This window comes from Anser brachyrhynchus (assembly GCF_964034855.1).
Source record: "Anser brachyrhynchus genome assembly, chromosome: 10".
NCBI lineage: Eukaryota > Metazoa > Chordata > Aves > Anseriformes > Anatidae > Anser > Anser brachyrhynchus.
This window is the reverse complement of record NC_137705.1, coordinates 1,002,653-1,024,877: the sequence shown is the minus strand read 5'-3', so window position 1 is coordinate 1,024,877 and position 22,225 is coordinate 1,002,653. Positions and strand designations below refer to the sequence as shown.

Genomic DNA, 22,225 nt, shown 5'->3' with positions numbered 1-22,225 from the left:
TAGCTTTTTCCTTGCTTTTCAGTGTAATACAGTATGTTATTCGGGAGCCCAAAAGTTGTCAGTTTTTATGTTATGATAATCTTCTCAAGCATCCCATTTTACTCTGCTTTTTTCCCTTCTTGCTGTCACTCACATTCTAGTCTTTCACAAAAGAAAATGTCTGAATACATTAATTACAACTTGTTAGACCTCCATATAGTTAATGCTATTGAGGAAATCAAATCACTTGGAAAATAACTAAAGAGAAACAGTTGCTGGTATTGCAGAATTTTTATGCAGTGCACTTCAAAGCTGGAGCTTTGCAAGACAACAACAATGATTATTACAGAGAATGAGAAAATCAAATACAACTTGGTCCTCTAGCCTTGGAGTGTTTTCTGAATGCATTACAAAATAAATTCTCTATCCGGAACACAGCAGTTGAACCCTTTTCACATACTACCTTCTGTTATGGTGTCATTACAAATGCCCGTTCTGAAACTGCAGTATAAAAATGTTTTGGAGCTAGGAAGATACCCAGTTCTAAGTCCCCGCTCACACAAACATCACTGCTGACACCGGTGGTTCCGTTAACGTGAATACAAGGAAGCTCTGTTGGGTCAGAAAACAGCAAGTTACCCTGGGACCAGGAAAGGGGACCAGTGTTCACATGGTCACCCTCAGTAAGGCTTGTCAGCTTGTTCCTATGGCTCCGCAGAGTGGTAGAGCTAAATCACACTTAGAATTAAATTTACAAATAACCATTATTTTTATAAATGAAGACTTTGTTTTTGTAATCTGTGACTCTAAAATTACCGCAATAATTTGGATCCTTGTGCAGAGCAAGTTACTTGAAAAGGAAGAAGAAAAAAGTACTGAGTGCCCATCAGACATTCATGGCAGCAAAAACTAACACCAAGCTCTACATGTGGTTCATCTAGAGAGGCAGCTCTGCTGAAATTCCTACAAGAACATCTTTGAAGACTGCGCTGCTAATGAAATGGGATTTCACTGAACAAAGAAAACATTATTAAGATTATGAAGAATCCTTACACATAGAAGTAGGCAAATGCTTCCCAAATCTAGGCCCTGCTATCTTTCTACCTTCCTTAAAGGCATTTAATTATTCTTACATTTAAGTGAATAGCCACTCTCACACATTTTAAATCATATTAGTACTGGGAAAAGACAATGAAATCTCTCTGGATTTGAAGTTACCTAAAAAAGCAAGTCAAAAATAAAAGCAACTTTGGATAATGTTGAGCAACAACCTAGTCCACTCTCTCCCAAAGGTCCGGCTTTGTGAGTTGGCCTGTTGAAGATCCATCAAAAGAGTCTGGAAAAATCGATACTCATGCACAGATATTTTATCGGTGTTTCTGACATTTACTTTTCATGGAAATGTCATTGATGCAAGAGATTTTTGAGTCACGTACAGCCTTTACTAACCCTACAGCTTTGGCAAAACCCAAGAATGAGGTTAAAACACACATGGCTCCTCTCATGCTGCAGAAGCTGACGACACTGGGTGCGGCACCCACAGGAACTCGCAGTGTGGCTCAGTCTCGCCAGGGAACAGCAGTCTGATGCCCAAACCTCACCATTTGGCACAGGGGAAATTAATGATTTTTGCATCAGAGTTCTACCTCCACAAGCCACGTGCAGATTTTCATCTTAGAATCGATATACTAGTAAACAAATGCAGTCACTTCTTTAAATCTCTGAAAGTCAGCTGTCATCATACAAATCTCTTGTAATGCTTTCCTTCTCATTTTAAATAAAAAAAGGGCACAAGCTGAGATCATGGTTTTCTTTACACATAAGGTTTACACGCCGCTTGATTCAGAAATAACTAGCTTAAACACACAGACAAGGATCTTTTCTTGAGGACCATGTTTGGGTTTCTCTTCAGTAGTGTCCCAAGAGGAAGAAAGGAGAATGTCTGTAAGTGCTCGAGCTCAATTTGTAAGTGCTCAATACCAAATATTTTAGAAGACTTAGGTAGAAACACAGTAAGCATTCTTAGCTCTCAGAAAAGAACAATTCAGTAAGAAAGAACTAGTTCAATAAAAGCGCTGTTAAAATCCACAGAACCAAGTTTTAAGAAATGATAAAAACAGCTGCTCACTTTGTTTCACAAGTGAGATGCAACCGGTTTTGGACACGAACACATGCTGGAGCAGGAATAATCACTTAAGTCCAAAGGCTCTGGCCGCGAGCTCCGGTGAGGCACACCACGGTGACCTGAGAGGCCCCAGACGCCCACCCCAGGCAAGCCCCCAGAGGGGCTGCCCCGCGAGGAGCAGGCACACTCCAGGCCGTGCGGCTTGCACAACGCAACAGTGCAGAGAGGGTGGTAACGCCCTTCCAGCAGCGTGCCCTTTGGATGACAGCCTGTTCCCTCGGCTCTCCCAGCCGTGGCATTGCCAGACTTCGACTTCCCGCGTTCTTCCTCACTGCTGCTCCTATTAAAGCGCAGCTACCTCGGGGTGATGGGAAACACAAGCAGAATAACAATGAGGCGGAGAGCAAACAGTTCTCGAAATCAAACTTGATCTGGGAGGTCCTTCACACAGTTAATATTACATAAAGAACAAGGACACAACTAGATTCAAAGCTGAAAGTCTTTACTGAATAACTTAAAAGCAAAAAAACTTGCCTGAAGTCACCCACCAGGTCAACAAGGCAGCTGGGAGAAGCACTCGACTCTGCTACGAAAAATTACTGAATATGACTGTGTAAATAGGTTAACTGTATCCCAGGCCAGATTTATCTGAAACATTAACAGCAACAAGAATTAGACAAGGAGCAGTATTCTCCATCACTATTGTCCAATTTTTCACCGTGAGAGCACCGTTCTTAGTCAACTGGGGGGGTGGGCAGGGGGGAGTTACTGAGTAAATTGGCATCGAAATGGATTGCCCGATTTTACTGAACAGATGTCAAATAGCCATTAGCATTACAATGATTAGTAAACTCAAATTACGTGTTATGGGTTTAGAGCCTTAGATTAAGTGTTAACCTGTCGTAATTAAATTCCATCTCAGTAATTGATTTCACAGTGCTGAACTGTAAATAACAAATTGCAGATCTGATTTTTGGTTGGTTTTTGGATTGTTTTTTTGTTTGCTTGCTTGTTTGTTTTAATCTAGCGCCAAACCTCCTGGTCTCTACTCCTTTTGATGGGGTTTGCTCACCCTGCCTCTGTTACTTAGGCACATAACTTTCTCTGACTTTTACAAGTGCATTTTATCACTGCTGCTCTTGTCCTTCTTGAACTGATAGCTGGTTAGGGCAGGCGGTACGACTCAGTGTGCAGTGTGACGGGGCCGGGGTCAGCCAGCCCATGGCAAAGCAATAACCCCATCATACAGACTTCCTTCCCTTCGGTACTCCTACGGAGTGTGACAACTTGCATTAAGTAGAGTAACAACATAACTCTAACAGTTTTATTTTCTTTTGACTGCACTGTTCAATGCAAATAAATGCACTCAATAGCAGCAATCAGGATAACCAAACACAGATCGGTATCGTGATGTAAATTCAGGTTCTTCCTTCAGTATGGGATGTATGATCTTCATGTCACTTAAGTCTTTCAAAAATAAGGATCAAGAGCAAAATCAGAAGCTTGGTGCTAGGTGGCAAGGAGGGACAACTAGGAGTGAATTGCTCGGTGTGAATTGCTCTCAGTCTGGAGCTCAAAACTAAATAGTTGGAATAGCAGCAACCACCTGCCCTACAGCAGGATGAAAACGCGAAGTTAGGGTGAAAAGGAAAGAAAAAGAAAAAAAAAAATAGGAGCTATGATGAGTAAGATGTCTTGGGAAGCTAAAGCACAAATAGGAATTAGGCAATAGTACAGCTGCTGAAAGTCGAGGTGGTGGAGTAACATGAGGCTACACTGCAAATGACCGTAAGGATGAATAGCCCAGAAAAGCCTAGAAATGAAAACCCACCATATGATGTACACAGCACATCAGAGGTGTAACTGGATGCTGCACAACAGACACCTCGATCTACCTCTGCTCGCAACCTTAACACCATTCTTCTGAGTAGGCTGGTGGTGCAGGTGGGCTGCAGGTGCAACACTGATGATATAGCTGATCATAAGTTAGAGCTGGAAATGCACTGATTCTAGAACCAGATTTAAGCAATACATTGCATTTCAGGTTAGAATACAAAAAATAAAAATAAAAAAGACGAAAGAACATCCAGCAGCCATTAAGTCTCTTGTCCAGCTCTTTTCTTATACCTGTAACTGCGTTTCTGAGGTATCTGTATTGTTAAATGAATTGCTTTGTTCACCACAGAGCTTACAGCTGTGTCTCATAAACATGAGGACCTGGCATCTGCATTCGTAATTGCTTGATCAAGCATGATGAAGACAGATTGGACTGATTTGCTCTAATGTGACTATTAACCCTTCATACCACACGTGTTGTAAAGTGCCACAAGCACAATCGTTTGACCACGACTCAGAGGGCTTCACGGACATAACCCAACACTGGCAAGCTGTATCACTGTAAAGATGATGACCCTGACAAGCAACTTCTGTCTTCAGAAGATTACAGCTGCTGCACAATTAATTAACGTTCAGTAGGGTTACAAATCCAAACAGCAGAGTCAGCTTGACCGTTATGGTCCAGCACATCATCTTCTTTCAGCACAGTCACTTCCATATGTCTCCCTGCATTCACTGCAGAAATGCCAAATAGCATCAGCCAACCTTTTAGCTCGTAGTCCCTTCCAACCCGAACCGTTCCATGGCTCCATGCCATCTGGTGGGACACAGGCATTTTTGTGTCCACGTGGATGCCCACAGCAGCGAGTGAAGCAGCGCCAGGTCTGTCACTGCCACCCTACTAGGAGACACCAGTTCTTTCATGCTCCCTCCTGCACTCCCCTTCTGTTTCTAGGGGCCAAACGGTGAAGGGGGCTACTGGAAGGCTGTCCCCAGGCTGTAGCTGAACCTCAAGCACAACTTCCTTGCAGAAAACTAAGCAGGCTTTCCATGCTACTTAATGACTTATTTCTTGCCCGCTATTGCACTGTTCTTCACACAACAGCCTCTTTATACCCAGCAGAGATCTTCTGTATGCAAAGGCAGGCCTGAGATCACTCCCCAGACCAAATATTCAGGGTCAAGCACAGGCTGCCTGCACGGCGGTATGGTCGGCAGTGGGGAGGGAGGAGAGCACCTTGCCCTGCCCTTGCACTTTCAATGAGCTAAGGAGATCGCCACTGACCCGGTGGGTCTGCTTGCAGATGTTTCTGCTGGCACAACAAGGGTTTGTTTTAGGGAATGAGCACTGGCCGGGAAGTGCTTCACTCCATATGCGCAGGAAAAATGTGCCGAAGTGCCTCGCAGCTCTCCCGGTAGGAGCTTCGCGCAGCGTATCAGTGAAAAACCAGAGAGGTAGCTGCTGAGAAACAGCTTCCTGGCACTTTGAGATTATACCCTGCAGTGAGCTGCTCAGCTCTGGGAGTACTGGGGCTTATCTATTTGCTTACAGTTGTAGAGTCCTGTTTTTGCCTTGTCATATTACTGTAAGCGTGATTAATAACTGTAAAGAATAAGCAAGCAGTAATCTACTTAGGAAGAAACTCAGATCTTTGATTCTGACTACTCTTAGGTTGCTGGATTGTGACAGCTTCTATCCTGCAGGTCATTTCTAGGATATTTCTCCTGGATCCTACCCTAAATCCCATTTTATATACTTCCAGTAGAATCAATCCTCTTTGCCCCTGGGCCCCAATACGTAAAATGAGCATGTACAGTTCGCTCAGTAATGGCACATCACTACAGAGAGAGACTCCCATTACACAATTAAGTGACATACAAAGTGATGTGAATTTCTGTTTTAATAGACTTCCCCTGTCTAATGTCCATGTTCATAAAATATTTAAACATCACTTTCACTGTGCTGGCGCTGCAGCAAAACAAAAGACATGCACACAAAGGAGACTTCCATGCCCACGTCCCAGTACTGCTGATTAAAACCACCAAGTTTACCCTCCCTAATCCACCTTGGATCATTAAGTGTCCATAACTTTCTTGCTTAGCTCAAAGAACTTCACTCTTGACCTTTGTTCTCAATGGAGAAAATCTGGAAGCCACTGAGTGAAAACAAGCACGCTGCATACAGGCCTTCTGAGCAGGGAGGAAGATTTTATTAGGTCTGAGATGGAAAAGCCTGGTTATTTATACTCTCTGCTCAGCTCCTCTTAGCAATTAGAATTCTTCCTAGCATGAATGTCTTTATCATTTTGCATATCCCAGCTGAGTACACGCTCATCACACAGCTCTGCTTTGTTTATTCTGCTCTCAATTTTTGTGCCATTTTATTTTGTCCCACAATACACATTTCCTGTTGTTTCTAATGAGTAAATGTGGAATACAGCTTCATGTAGAACAAACAAGGGCTTATCCCCAGGTGGTGTGAGGCTAAAAATCAGTGACGACACCCATTTGTACCCACTGACAATCTAGCAGATAACGCTGCGATGCCTTATTCATCATAGGTCTGATTCAGAGACCATCCAAGCTGATTGGAAGTCTCTCGAGTACGTACAGGATGCATACCCACTAGCTGCAGCTTCAGTAGAAGGCTCAAGACAGCTGAAAACTAACTAGGGAGCAGCCTGGGACAATGTAAGCCTTGATAACATGCCTTGGATTAGACATTGCGAAATCCAGAGGACAGCTTACTTGAAAATACAAGAAGCACAGCACCCCTTCTCCTTTCCTTCAGTAGGGCTCCTCACCTGCCAGCCCCCTCCCGAGGGCTACCAGGAAAGCGGGCACAGTTTCCATCCTACCACAGCCCAGTCTGCATAACCTCAGTTTCTGTGGAAAACTCAAAATTAACTGAACAGACTACATGTGAACTGTGACAAGCTATTTTTGTAAACAGCAATGTAAAGCTACAGTGAAATCTTGTACTCTACCAGTGCCTTTGCAATGAAGGAAGGCAACTGGAGACTGTATGTCTAAAATAACTCAAAAGGCACTTCAACTCGTGTATCAAATTCACTTTTGTTTATATTTTCACATCAGTCATTTACAGTGGGTTATTTACCTGCCATTATATATGCAGATGTGGTGGATTAGGAGTATCATAAAATTAAACCTCCACAGATTAAACACTTTTGATTGTGTGATTTTGCATCTCTTGTTTGTTTTTAATTAGGAATGGGGATTGTTAATGCATAATACCCTGTTGCTATCCCTCCACAGAATAATAAGCGAAGCCGTCTTGCTATGACTAAACATTTGAAACACCATGTAGGCTACAACTTGATACCCAAGCGTGTTAAAATCAAACCCGGATGTTCTTACTTGAACTTATTTTACATCTATTATTCAGTCAAACTCCCACTGCAATCAATAATTGGTTTAATTTAAGGAGAAAAAGAAAACTAATAGTGCTGATATCATCCATTCATGTATTTTCTTTCATCTTGGCAGATCTCACTAAATTTTACAATCTTCCCACTGCTGTCCTGATGCTGCTGTAGCAATTTACAGCAGCCAGAAGGGATGGTGGGGTTGGTTATGATTCAACGCAAAGGCTGGCATTCTAGCCTTACTTTGTGTTGGTGCAAACGACTATGTGCTTATAGGACAATTGTCTTCGTGGTTTACTAATTTTACTAAAACTCTGCAGTTTCTTTCTCTGGAAAGAAAAGCCAGTCGTGTTTTGACCAAAACTCCCCCAGCTCCAGAACACAGGCCTGCAGGTCGGGCACAAACCCGAGAACCGCACATGGGAAGCAACCTCGCATGCCGGTGCCGAGCTGCAGCAACCGCAGCGGCGAAGCGAGCGCCAGCACAGTGGGATGGGGCTGGATGGTCGGTGCGAGGCACGACACCTTCTCAGCATCCAGTGCAAGTAAATCTCACCTGCAGCCCACACCGACAATACCACCTGCAAACTGCTCCGCACTCCATCGTAACTCATAGTTTAGGATATTGGATATTTTTAATTAGCTCTTCTGTTTCTACAGAGAAATTCCTACAGAGAAATTGGTGAGTTAAAGAAAGGTAAAATAACTCATTGGGAGAGTTTTTCTTTTCTTTTTTTTTTTTTTTTTGAGTCATTATATGACAGAGACAATAAAAGAATGAAGGATCTGACAGATTAAACAGTTCTTGAGGAGACATGTCAGCTTCAATAATTTTAAAGCATTAGAACTGTCAAGCTTTCAAAATAGGAAAGATTGTATCTTTAGAAAACAAGGTTCTACTAGTTGGCATGCATGAAAATCTAAATTGAGGCTAAAACTAAGTGATTAAAGGCTTTTTCTGATTACAGATATCTGAAAGCAGCTCCTTGTATAAAGTTGGGTCTCCCGCTCTGAAGAAAGTCAGTTCTGGCTATTCCTCTAACTGCAGGGTGGCTGCTTGCAGTGCCCACGACGATCAGCAGGTAGGCCAACGAGGGCTGGTTTTGTTTTGTTTTGTTGTTTAAGTGATTCACTGCTTTGGGGAGCTGGGGGTAGTAACATATTTTAGCATATATTCTCTCTCTCTCACAGATATAGATATATAGATACACACACATGCAGTATATACACCAATCTGTTAGGGAATACGTAAGCCCACTACAGCTACCCCACATACTTTCAAGAAAACAAAAAACATGCTTCAAATCAAATCTGAAAAGATGGCTTCAGCATCTGGTGAAGTTCCCTGGTGGTGTCCCCATTTCATACACTTTTTTGTATATATGCTATCCAGTGAGAATGGCTCTGAACTTTGGGGGAGAGAGGACCTTCTAGGCCTCTGATAACCATGCACAATTTTGACAAGTATTTGAGCTAAGCCAGATCTCAAAGCATTGTGACATAAAAGCTCAAATTCTGTTTACTCAAATGTAAATACGAAATCATCCAATAACTTTGTCCATGTAACTCCTGATGTGTGCTGTCGTACTTAATACATGTACTGTAACATCTATTCCTTAAATACCCTGATTCCCATTATAGTTTTATTTGGTGGACTTGCATTACAATTCCATTACACCAGTTTTATACCACTAACTCCACAGCAATCAGGTTCATAATCCAGAGAGTATATTAAACCTCAAAGCTGTGCATATATAGTCAAACACAAAGCGACTCAGATGGCTCCAAAATATGAAGAAAGACCTGAGTAATAAAAATCCAAAGTGGCTTTCTCAGAGGAGCCACTTCTCCCAGGATAACACTTCTAGGTCAACAGATTGCTAAAAGAGTAATTTCATTTGTCATTTCTGTACCTACCAAACTTGACTTTCATGGAGAAGTGCTTTTTACAATGCACGTCAGGCTTTATTAATCTGATTTTCCTGTTCCTCTCCAAAGATATTTAGTGCTTTAGTAATGATCAATATACTTGCTCTGATGATAAACAAAGACAAATGAGTCTGTGCAGTCTGGATGGTATTTGTAATTACCACCTCTGTAGGCATTCAATTACATCTGATGAAAGGGTGACAGAGTTGCCTTGTCTCTCTGACAGAGATGCATTTCTGCTGGATACTGGGCATGCAGCTGTCAGCATGCTAATTTCCTTCACCACATTCAGTTCACTATTGCTAGCACCGTCCAGTGTGTTAGTGGCGTGTTAGTGGCATGGCGTCCAGTGTGTCCATCAAACACAAATGCCATGGCAGCCCTTCTAGGGGAGTTGCAGAGGACATAGCTCAGAGGCTCGCCCCGCTGGAGCCTCACCCAGGCAGCCCGCGTTCGCCAGGGACCGCATCGCCGTGGCTCAGCGACCGACTGCGATGGAGGTGGGCCCTGGCTGTGCTGGTCGGCTTTGTTTCCAGCACTGTCTGGGGGAGCCGGTCAGCCTAGCAAAGCGCACGAACCATAGGACTGTGCCGTCCTTCCTGCTCTGCGAAGGCACCTGGAGCTGGCAGGGAAGTGCCAGGCACTGCAGTCCCAGCCACCACTGCGAGCTCCGTGCCCCTGCTGCAGAGCCGCCGGGATCGGAAGGGGACCAGAATGGGCGAGAGGCAGGACGCAGGAGAAGGTGACATCTCCAGAGACAGTAAGACAGAGCCACGCTTCCACCGTATTTATGGTGTTTGAAAGGTATAGCAAATAATCCCATTCACCTTACCCTTGAGAGACCTCTTTCTCCTCCTTTCATTTGCATGGAAGCGTGCTGTTGTTCGTCTCACAGCCACAGCATCCTGAAAGGACTCAGACAAACCGGGATGTGTTTGGTCAGGCAAGGTGTCTGCACGATGACGCTTTCCCATACTCCTTCTCCATGAAGGAAATTGTGTGCCATAAAAAGTAACAGCCATACAACATTGTAAATTGTACTTTAACTAATCTGCTTTCCGGTTCAATATTCCAATTGTCTGGGGCCTTTTGGGAACGGTTTTCATTCCTTATTACCCGAAGTCATTAAATAAACCCTATAAATTGCTCAAAATTGTTACAATCTTGGTTTATGAGTTTCTTAAGTATGACCTACCTTTCACTGATGTCAGCTGTTCATAAAAATATAATGCAAAAACTACATATTGTTTTCCCACAGATCTTCTTGACAGTAGAATACTTATTTTAAAATAACGGGAAAAGGAAATCTGATGTTCAAGAGCCTCTGCGACCCTCATCAGATGTGAAAAATCCCTCCTTTGCCATTTCTGGTTGCTTTTAAGGAAAAGGCCCTTACTTGCTACATATGCCAGTGCACATAGAGTATTTCAAGGGCTGCAGAAAACATTACTGGAGTTACTGTATTCATCAGTTAGTACTTTCCCTCTCAGCAATATACATCCAACAAAGATAATTGGGGTTGTTACAGTCCATACTAATGTATAATTCAGACAGTTGGGGTTTCTTTCAGCTACTGTATGTTCGGGCATTTAAAGTGTTTTAAGCTTATTTGTGTTTTCATTATACTGATAAAACAAAGAGGAGCGTCTGACAGCTTTTGATCTTACCGAGGAGTGATCAAATTCATCATTATTGTTATGAAAAAAGAAAACATCAGAATTAGCAGATTTTCACTGAAATTATCATGATTCATTATTATATGCATATTAAGAGAGCAAGCTTCAAAGGAATTCCACAAACTTACAGTTGCTAAAGATGTGGGCTCAGATTTCTCTTTGTAACACAAAATGAATAGAGCAGATAAAAGCTTTACTAACCTTAGGGTGCTTTTCCACACAGTGCCAAAGGCTCACCGACATACATGAGGGAGCCATATCCAGCACATCAAGAACAAACACAAGTTGATGCTTTTCTCCCAGATCACACAAAAGAATTTAAAATACGTGAGAAATCCTTGATTTGAATCTGAGAGCTTAAATGAACTCGGAATTTTTGAACGGCGATAGAGAAAAAAATGTGTTTGAATAGCAGAAGCTGAGATACTTCCCTGATACCAGATCTTGTCTGGGGTGGCTAAGGAAAGATTTCTCCTAGCAGACATGTCAATATATTGAAAAAGATTAATTCTTTGTTGCCATGCAAGATTCTTTAGTGCAAGTACTGAACCACAGATCCAGCCGAGAGGTGCCGGCCACGCCAGGAGGCCCTAGCCAGGAACAGCCGGATCGGCTGCCGCAGTTTTGTGCAACAAAGACGCCGCGTTGTCAAACAACAAGGAGCACGATCACGCTCCATGAGACATCTCTTCCCATCTTAACGTTAAAAGCACTTTGATACTAGTGCTTCAGAGAGCTGCTGTTAGGTAAGCTCACGAGATTTCTGCTCTATGCCCCAAAGCATGGACCACTTCAGGGTTAAGATGTCATCTGTGATCAAATAAGACTGAAAAATGGAGGAAACTGCTGACAACCTGACAGCAAAAGACAAAGCTGCAGAAAGGGGCTGCAAATCCTCTCTCCACCCTCCAGGCAGGCCCAAGCATATTTTTGTTAGCCCTAACAGATGCTTGTCTAGTCCCTTCTTACGGAGCTCTGGTGCTGGACTCTAAGAAGTGTCTCCGTGCAGCCCAGTCCCCTCTCGGCAAGCACATCGCTCCGTGCCCTGCTCAGCAAGGGGGTCACAGGTTGTTGACAGATTGTTGCTTTCCTTCTTGAAGCGTTTTAGGCATCCAAACACCTTCCACACTTCACTCGGATTTGTCCTCACTTTTTATAAAAATTGTGTTTAATCTTCTGCACAGGGCTTTTTCCTAAGCTTATACTCCTCCTTGCTCCTTTGCTTTTGGTGGCTGAAACAACGGAAAAACAAGAGCCTTACTTTGCCTGCAAATTCAAGGCTCCTCCTCAGCTTTTTCCCCAAGCCTGTGCTACCTTGTGTGCCTGCTGCTTTGAGCAGTGCTTTCCTATTGATTTCTCTCACAGCTACTCAGATCTTTGTCTCATTTCCTCACGCACCTTCACAGAAATACGGCGTGTTTTCAGCAGCAATTCCAGCTGTGTTCAGGCTGAGCTTCACAATGCTCATCCCTGACTTCACAATTACAGACAAGGACCTCTCACAAATGCAACCTGCAAGGCCACACGCTCCTGGCTTCCAACTTCCCTCGACACTTTGTAGATGCTGGAGCCTGACAGGTACCTGGGGGCTGGAGAGGTGATCCTGGGTCTGCCCCGTAAGAGAGGAGGGGCAGGCAGCATCCTGTGAGCCAGCACAACGGGGAGAAACCACTGGCAGAGCTGTGAGTTAAATCCTGTCCCCACGGCTTTGGCTTTCATGCCCAAACTACATCTCTGCGAAGTACTGACGCACAGCACATACAGACACAAGCAAGGAGAAGAATATCTCCCTGGAGAAAGATTTCACAGCAACCGTGTTTTTATAAAGCCACAGCGTAGAGACAGAGCCTTGGAGAAGGCAAGGAGGTTTTGCAAAGACACTTATTTTCTCTTTATAAGCAGAAAGAGAGCAGCAGATTTTTTTTTTCTCTGTCTAGGGGAACACAGCAAACGATCAGCTCAATAAAGCTCAGGTTTTCTATTTCTGTGCATATTGAGGATTACCTTCTTCTGGTCAGGAAACGTCAGGCCTGACACCCATGTTGTGCTGCCATGGCCTACAACAGCATGATGGATTGCTTTGAATTGCTTCCCAAAAACACTGGGTATGGATTCATCTGACCAGATGGACGTTTATACCGTGGTCATGCTAATGATGAGCTGGGCTCCCTTTATAGGAGCTCATCACAGAGCTGACCTGGGCTGTAGCAGCGCCCGCTGCTTTCTATGCACGTCCCTGAAGTAGCCCAGAGACACAAGGCAATTTCCATGTTGGAAACAGCAACCCATGAGTAGCAGCTTGCTTAAAACAGCTCTGCAGGAAGACATGGCCTTATCCATCTCAGGAAGAGTTCATGAAAGGATATCCACAGAGCAAGGCAAATATTCTCAGCACTCTTTCAAAAAAGAAAATATAAAACAAGTACCTCCTAGTGCTGGCTTCTGATTGTTGTCAAACCATTCCTATCCTTAGGAGGGAGAGCTCTGAGCACTTCTCCAGTCAAGGTAGGTTTGAGTACAGCAGACACCCACACAACTGCCAGAAGGCGGGGTGCTGCAGGGCGCCCAGCCTGCTCTGCACCGCAAACCCTGAAAATTTCTGCATACCTACTAGCACAAATATTGCACCTTCAACTTTGTTAAATTAAAACATGCTATAAAATCCAGTGCTTCCAAATAAATCTAATGCATTTCCTGAGGAAAAAATTAAGAGATGAAACTTAGGTAATTATTCAATTAACAATTGTTATGTATACAAGAGAATCTGATTTATGGGAGGCTGTTTACACAGGCAACTGCTTTAATTTGACAGCATGCTCCTGGCTTCTCCCCAGACTTTGCTGTTTAATTAAACAGTTCAATACCCATTTAGCCTACCAGCATACGGAGAAGTTAACTAATACAGAAGAGGGAGGAGAACTCTATTCATTTTTAATTGTGGTGTAATAATATAAGGAGGTCGCTGACGTGCAAAATTGCTAGGTAAACTGGATTCAACACTAACATCATCCCTCTGACCTCAAAAAACATGGTAGCACCAACTTTGCTCTCACGAAGTGTGTCCAACCACCTCCCTTCTTTTTACCCTCGGTCATGAGATTGCCTTCCATCTCCTGAAGACTTATTTCTTCTTTTAAGTAACAAACATTTGAATTTCAGCCCCAGGTCAAACACTCCTCCTGTTAACGCTGTGCTGCTGAACTTCGCGTACTTACAATTAACAACTCCCCAGCACTCAGACGCTGAAGCAGCTGAAGAATAAATGTACATCACAGTTCCTAAATGTGTCTGCCTAACCTTCAGAGTTGCTGCTCAATAAATAATCCCCAGAAATAAAAATACTGTAATAAAGCTGCATTAATATTCCATGAAAGCAGTGTTAATGGGTAGCTGGCTGCAAATACAAGCACTAAAAGGCAGCTGCAAGCAGCCGATGCAAGTTATTCTGTACTTGTCAAATTACCAGTTACGATGGAGATGTGTATGAGTACTTGAAAAATAAGAACTCACACTGAAGAATAGGAAAACTAGCTCGTTCAATGTGGAAACCCTTTCCTGATTCACTACACATTTGTTCAATGTGTTGAGGCAATAACATACTAATCGCCCCCAGTGTCATCTCTTTTCTAGTCGGGGGAAATCTCGGTTAGGGCTGGTTTCAGCTCAGCTCTGTCTCCTTTGCACTGCAAACACAGGAAAGCATTGCTCCATGGAGGCACGGCGCTAGGAGGCGATCCCTCAGCATCCTCTTTCCCCTCCCTGCCAAGGAAACCCACCAAGGACGGCGTCAGCTGAACCATTTCTGGCAAAATCCTGATGGCGTCGCAACCCTCACAGAGGGCTGAAGTGCTTCAGCCTTATCCCCTCCTGCTCACCCGCACCGCTGCCGGTGCCGATGGCCGACCCCTCCACAATTGCACGTGGATCGTCCCTAGCGTACTGCTTTATTCACCAGGGTGAAAGACCTGCCATGAGTCCAGCTATAGCAGGGGGAAAAAGGCCTCCCTTCTTGCAGGCTGCTGGAGATATGCTTTTCTTCAAAGCAACAAACCCGTCTTTTCCCTGCTGAGAACAAAATCCTTCCCTCAGGTTTCACAGAGTAGCAATAAAGATTTTTTCCCCAAGAAAATTACGAAAAAGCTTCAGTGTATACTCTCCTCCCGCTGCTGGCTCTGCCACGTGCAGTTGCACTGCCACTGCAGAGCAGCGAGCGCTTGGGTCGCCCTCGTTCTGTACAGAACCTGCAGGAAGGGCCAAGCGTGTGGGACAGCTGCCTGAAAATCAGAGCTGTGTTTTACATCCCTATCTTTCAGCCTACAAAAGGCTTTATTTTAAAGGGGACCGAATAGACTGGGCTGACAAACAGACTGCACTCTTTTGGTGCTCCATGTCCGCTCACCCAGGATATAAGCCAAATTCTCTTCTTTCCCCACTTAATTCTGAACTTGGCTGTATCACTGATGTTCACGCCCATGGAGACGCCCCGGAACCTACAAGGTGCAGAAGCAAGAAATTGGAATACGAAAAAACACCAGCGGGCACCAAGACACAGGAAGACTGGCCGTCTTTCCAAAGTCACCGAGGAAAATTGTGGCAGAATCACAGATCAAACCCAGACCCCCAGTTTTCAACCTACAATACTAACTGCAAACGTAGTCCTATATACTACTTCTGATCACAATAGAAGTATTTGGAAGTTGTGCTGCAAAGAATAAAAATGAATTCTGCTTCCATTTTTACAAAGCAAGGTAAGTAATTATCCCTACCCACGGATCAAGGTGCCAGCTGAAGTGTTAAGCACTGACACAACTTGTTCAAGGTCAGACAGCAGGTCTGGAGCTGATTTCTTCCATCTACTCTTCGATCAATCCAGAGGCTTTTGAACCCAGCTCATTTGAAATTCAAAGCTCACAGAGTAGCATTTAATAATCCCACAAAGCGTGTTGTTTCAGCTGAAAACAAAGGTTTCAAAGGTACTTGCATTTGCTATGAATAAATTCTTAATGTCAAATTTCTTAAATAAATATCATCTTAACTAATATTTTTAGTAAGTGAAAATTAAACCTGACACGCAGCTCAGATACCCTGGTTTCAAATTTCCCCATCGTTAAATTTTTATTTTTTTTTAAAATATAAAGGAACATTGTGTTTGAAATTGTAAGTGATTTGTGCCCAACATATGATTAACTATCATGGGATTTATTTACTTTGAATTATGTGACAGACATTTATTATTAGACCAGCAGACTCCCTGGATCATGCAGCTGAGATATAAATAAAGGAAAATTTTATCTCATGACACTGGAGTCAGTCTGTGAGCTACAGAAGAAGAAGATACTATATCAAGGGAAATGGGCAGGTCTGTAAGCGAGGGGCTCACTCTGGCTCTACTCCAAATTCTCTGGACAGGCCAGTGCAGGTCCTGAAACTGCACGGCCCCATCACCGCAGCTGCTGAGAAACAAGGCTTACTGCCCATGACGGAAGACAGGCAGCATCGCTTGTTCATGGCAGCACGGCTCACATTTTTCCCAATCTCCATGTAGGCCAGAGCCTGTATCCGACTGCCCGATGTGGCCGTACCTCCATTTCCTAGTGCAGTGCAAGAGGAGCCCTGCGGCGTCTCAAGGCACGTAATAACAACAACGCTTCTCTGAGGTCCGAGAGGTTTCGGCCGAGGCAGCGCCGCCGCAGCTGCAGCAATTCATGGCATGAAATTCATTCGACTGCCAGAAGTGTGCATCCAGAGCCCCGGTACCCCTTCACAAGTTTGGGTTCCTTCTCATGCATGCACATAAAAAGCAATACCCAGCCTACTGCATCTGAAACAACCTAAAAAAGAAGAAGGGCCTGGAGGGAGAGATAAAAGATGATATCTAATATTAAAACTGTCGAGGCGGTTGGAGAAAAACGACAAGCTTGAAGGCTTACAGTCCTGTCAGAGGTAAGCCTGAACGTGCTTCTGTTTTCCAACACTGTGGTTCCGCCCAGTAAAAGACACCACCTTTTCCTGCAAGTCTGCCTAGCATTGCATTCAAGGAGGCAGAAGTAAACAGATATTTACTAAGAGGAAGCTGACTTCCTAACTAGTGTCAAGTGCACCAGCACAAACAAAGCAAATCTACTGACACACCTTTGTAGCGATCTATTTGTTCAAGGACTGAAAGAACACTCATTTCCCCAGGGTAGCTCAAACAGGCAAACACGACAAAGCTGAGCTGAGACGTGGCATATTGGAAGAGCAAGTCTCGGATTTCTTTATATGATAAAGTCAACCATTAGAATGTGATGAGGCAGAAGATTATGCACAACTGCACATTAAGCACAAAAAAGGGACTACAGAGGAAATACGTTAAGACTTACTTTCCTCTCCCAAGCACCACGTTATTTCAGAGGATGTTTACGCAGATGCATAGACTCATGCTGCTGTTTGAGCTGGAAGAGACCCTGGTGCTGTCTTCAGCTGCCACTTCTACATTTAGAAATATATTGTCTGCTATTCAGATGATTCAGAACTGACTAATTCTACCATACGAGGGTTATACGCATCGGAACACATTTGTCTAGTCTGCTTCTCTGTCCTTATAGGCAAAGAGAGTTGCGGGATGAGGGCGATACTGCCATTAACAGCGGCTACACACTTTTAACTAACAGTGGCACGAGACCAAGATACAAGGCTGCAACATTTTGTTCTGACATCTTACAATGTCTAATTCGTAATCTTTTGGTTTCGTTGTTGTTTTCTATGCCATTTTAGGATCAATCCTACAAATCCCGAACATGATCAGTGCCTGGAGGTTATACTGCTGATCACAAAAGATTTTCAGTATTTTAAAGTACTTGATGTTGGCTTCAGAAACATTTGTTATCAAAGGATTTTTTTTAATCTCTTTCAACACTAGCTTATTTACAGAAGCTAGATTAATTTATACTTAACTCACAGAAACCCAATTTCACTCTTCCGTTTTAAATTAGCTTGCTCCCTGTAAGTCAAAAAAACTCAATTTCCCCATTTCCATTCAAAAAATTGTAAACCCTTTTTTCTCCATAATTAAGCATCAGTTCATATCTTAAGCTATTTAGCAACAATATTTTAATGGCAAATATCGTATTTGATTCTGCTAATCTTTGTGTTTCACATATCACATCAAAGTCCTACCAAGTTGTATTCTCGATTTTCAGATCTCGCAGCTGCTATTTACAACACATAACCCACAAGTTACCTAAAAAAAAAAAAAAAAGAGCAGTGATTAAGTAACACACACATGGGAAGTACAGAGGAATTTACCCTATAGATCTCTACTTGGCCATCCTCTCCCCTTCTGTCCAAACAACTCTCCTAACTCCAAGTTCACCTCATATTAAACCAGCACAACATCAAAGGAAACAAGAGAGCGAAAAAAATATTTTTCCTATGCATATGCCTGTGACATTTTTGATGGCTTCTGTGAACGAGTGTTCATAACATCGTGAGTCTGAGACGAAATTTCTTTTCAGCTACCTGCAAATGAGGTCAGTTTTTCTTACGTGGTTTCTGACAGGCTAATATTCAGGCTCGGCTTACATGGAAGCCGGGGGTTTGCAGCTCGGCCCCAAGAGCCCCGATTTTTCTGGTTTCCTGCAGCCAGCCCGCAGCAGGGCACGGGGCTGCGCAGGTGAGAGGACAGCGTGCCGGGGGGGCTGCCAGGGGGGCACCTGCACCCCGATGGGCTGCTCCAGCCCTACCCACCAGCAAAACCCAGCACCACAGGAACAATCTGCCCCTGCTCCGTATGTGCCCCAGATGCTTTAACTGACTTTCAGACGTACCCCTCTGTAGGCAGTGCCGAGGTCTCATCACCAGTTCCAGTGTGCTGCCTCGGCTGGAGATACAAACTTGGTCACAGCCGTTCATCTTTTGCCTTTTCTGGCTCTTCCAATACCATCAAATCTTACTTTACTTTTAGTTATTTATTTATTTACATGCAGTAACAGACAGACACGTATACGAACCTCCTGGTTTGTCTACCAGCCAAGAGTTATCACCGCTGTAAACACACACAGCCTGTTTGGTACAATATCCCCTACAAACCTGTTACAGCTCATAAATTCCCATTAGCTGATGCTCTGAAGTTTTGTCAATACAAACTGACAACTCAGCTTTTTTTTTTTTTTTATTTTTTCCCCAAGAAACCTTACATTTTCCCCTTCCTCCAGATTATCTTTCCTCTCTTCCATCCTAATAGAAACAAAACTCAACTTTGTAAAACACTTGCTGGATGCTGTTTAACTTCACAGATAGTAGCTACGAAGTTATCCCCCGCTATGCTTTTTAATTCTGTACATAGCAACGATATGATTTGTTTCATGCACTATCAAATGAAATTAAATTAGAAATCAAACTCTCACCAGCATTCCCTCAGATTTGTATAGCTCCCATATTAAGCCTTCTTGAATATTACAGCCGAAATTCATTCTGGCAGGTTTTTTCTTCCTATGGGAGCTGTAGCTGCTGTCTAAAGGGTTGCAAAAGGTTTGGGCAAAGACAATGCCACCGGACACAATCTGAGTTTTACCAGCAGGTACACAACACGCCCACCACACTGTGAAGCACACAGAAATCCTTCTGTCAGCACCACTTCTGGGGATGTTTCTGCTGCACAGCGCTGGGTTTGATCAGGCAGCCAGGGCAGCGATTGACGACCTGCAGCTTGGTGCCCTGTGCTGGACGCCCGGCCATGCAGCGCGGTGCTGCGTGGTGGTTGTGGTCACGCCAGCACGGTGCAGCCCCACCACAGGAACGCTTCGCGAGCTGTCTCGTCAGGGCTTTTGAGTACAACTGTACCGCTTGCTTGTGGTGAATGGGTTAATTGGAAGTTTTGATGTAGCAGCTTCCAAAACTCTGCTTTGCTGCCAGCAGCGTGAACAGAGGAACCTGCTTAGAAAAGAAAAGAAGCGTTCTAATATAAATGGATGCCCCCTGGCGTTATATTTGACCTACCATGACTGTACTGGTCACAAAAATGTACATTACTTTCTGAGCAAAGCTCTAAAGCTACTAAATATGTAAAAATACTACCAGCTCTTCCAGCTCTGATACCTTAGATCATCTGTTGCTTTTCATGCTTGGGACTGTCAGACATAACCTATGCTATAAATTTGGTTTGTAGGGTTAATAAATTATCATTTTTCTATGCCACCCTCTTCCAAACAGTACATGCATTCTGTATGCCAGAGACATAAAAGAAGTCCCTAGGGCAGCAGGAGACCATTTTGATGTCTTTGAGCATTATGGATGGCGCCCAATGGGAGGCTTATTGCAGGCAAGAGAAATAAGACGCCAAGCAGGCAATGACACCCCTGAGATGGCCAGGTCTCAGCTGCTGCAGAAGGTAATGATGATGATGGCAACAATATTGATGCTTGTCAGCTACAGCCTGCAAGCTTGTACAACATAAACATACCAACAGGAAAACAATGTATTGAGCTAAAAAAGCCTATTATTCTTCAAGTGGAGTATGCAAAGTAAGGACAGCCTTTTACTGCCCATTATACAAGAACCTTACCAACCACTTTGCTAGCTTCGTTTGCTTCTGCTTCATCTAAAGGGACATCCCATTAGTTTTTCCTTTTCCTAATGTAGTAAATCTCCTCAATGATATGAGTTTCCAAGACCTGCAATTTTAAGGAATTACAGTCATCTCAGTCTATGGAGGAGGCAGATATAGTCAGCTGGAATTCAGAAAATTGATCAACGTATTTTGAAATTAAGTGCACGCAGTTTGTTTTTTTGTTTGTTTTTTATTCCCTTTCCAATCAAAAGGCATCCCTCCAGTTGGGAAATAACCACAAGTTCCCACTCTTATTAAAAAATGCTGGGAGCTGGATTTCAGCTAAGCTCTGCCTCACTGATGGAGATGAAGCTATGCCACCTGGGAATATGGACCACGAATCAGAACTCAACTTCTACATTTGTTTTCTATAAATTCTGTTAAATTTCTGTGGCAGAAATCCCAATTTTCTGGCAACCACCAAGTATTCCAGATGCATCAGCCTCCACATACCAGTGAAAGAACGGGGTTTGGATGAACTCAGGAAGAAGCAATTTCTCCCTGTGCACTGCAGCCTCGACAAGGTGTAGAAGGTATGCATATCCCCACGGGAGGCCTTTGGGAGAATGCCAGCTGAGGGATAGCCTAATAAATCTTGAAACTCTACCCATACTGATTGAGCTACCGTGCTCTTGACCTTATGGAAGCAGGATTCAATGCCAAGTCCCCCAAGTCACAGCATTTTCCAGGAGCCCAACACACCAACACGAAGAACCCAGAGCTGAAGACTGATTCTTACAGTTGGGTTGAAGAAGTCTTGCACAGCATTGCCTCACAGCCTACCTGATTCCCACTCCTGGCAGAAATCCTGCATCACTGAGAGCCATCCTGGGCATCCCAGCAATGAACAAGGAACAATGAACCTCAGGAGGATGCCAGGATCTGCCTGGCACCAGGGTGTGCACGCACTGCGTGCCCCAAAGCCACACATGCGATTCTGTGCTACAGACATCATAGTAGACACCGTGGTTTACAACAACTTCAGAGAAAAACATTCTTTCATAATATTATATCTGGCAGAAGGCATGTTTCTGGTAAACAAACATAAAAAAGTTTTAAAATCTCAACAGTTTATAGATCCTAAAAATTTTCCAGCAGGACCCCATATGTTTATTCTTCTTAGCTACATTTTTTTTTTTTAATCCTCAGCACTCAATCTGTAGACTGTTGCTACCGAAATGCACTGATCTGAGCTAACTGTGCAGTACACACAGGCCATGCTTCCAACACACAGCTCAGATCCCACGTCCTCCCGTCCCCACCCACCGAATGAACCCGCTGCCTCTCCTCCATAATGAGCTTTTGTCACCTGCAGCAGCAACAAGCATCAGAAACAAACACTCAACAAATCGCACCTTCAGAAAGGAGAAAACAAATAAAACAGCTGTTGTATTTTTTTTAAACTTCCCACAATCCCACAAAAAGTATGTTGGTTAATGAATGTCTGTGATTATGGAAAGATGCTAGATTTGTTAGGAAATAGGTATATACTTCCAAAGGATACAATTTATAATTGCTTCAGCTTTGTACTCTACTCTGTTCTCCCAAGCAACCAGCTTTGAAAAATACATATCCTCAAATTGTTCCTTTCTACCAAAAAAACTGTTTCACACTAAATCCGTGATATTTGACACAGCTCCACATTTTGTGATTTTCCTCAATTTACAATTTTCATACACCATGAAAACAAGAAACTGAGACACTT

At 43.5% G+C, this 22,225-nt stretch overlaps 1 long non-coding RNA gene across 16 annotated transcripts in view; it reads right to left on the bottom strand.

Annotated features, from left to right (window-relative positions):
• LOC308200232 overlaps positions 1-22,225 on the bottom strand; it is a 154,737-nt gene that overhangs the window by 84,708 nt on the left and 47,804 nt on the right. Inside the window, exon 4 of one of the 16 annotated variants that reach the window (XR_013955343.1) lies at positions 19,319-19,844. The exons of the other annotated variants lie outside the window; for them this stretch is intronic. This is a non-coding gene — a long non-coding RNA (uncharacterized lncRNA). The remainder of the gene's footprint in view (positions 1-19,318; positions 19,845-22,225) is intronic. 16 annotated transcript variants of the gene reach the window in all.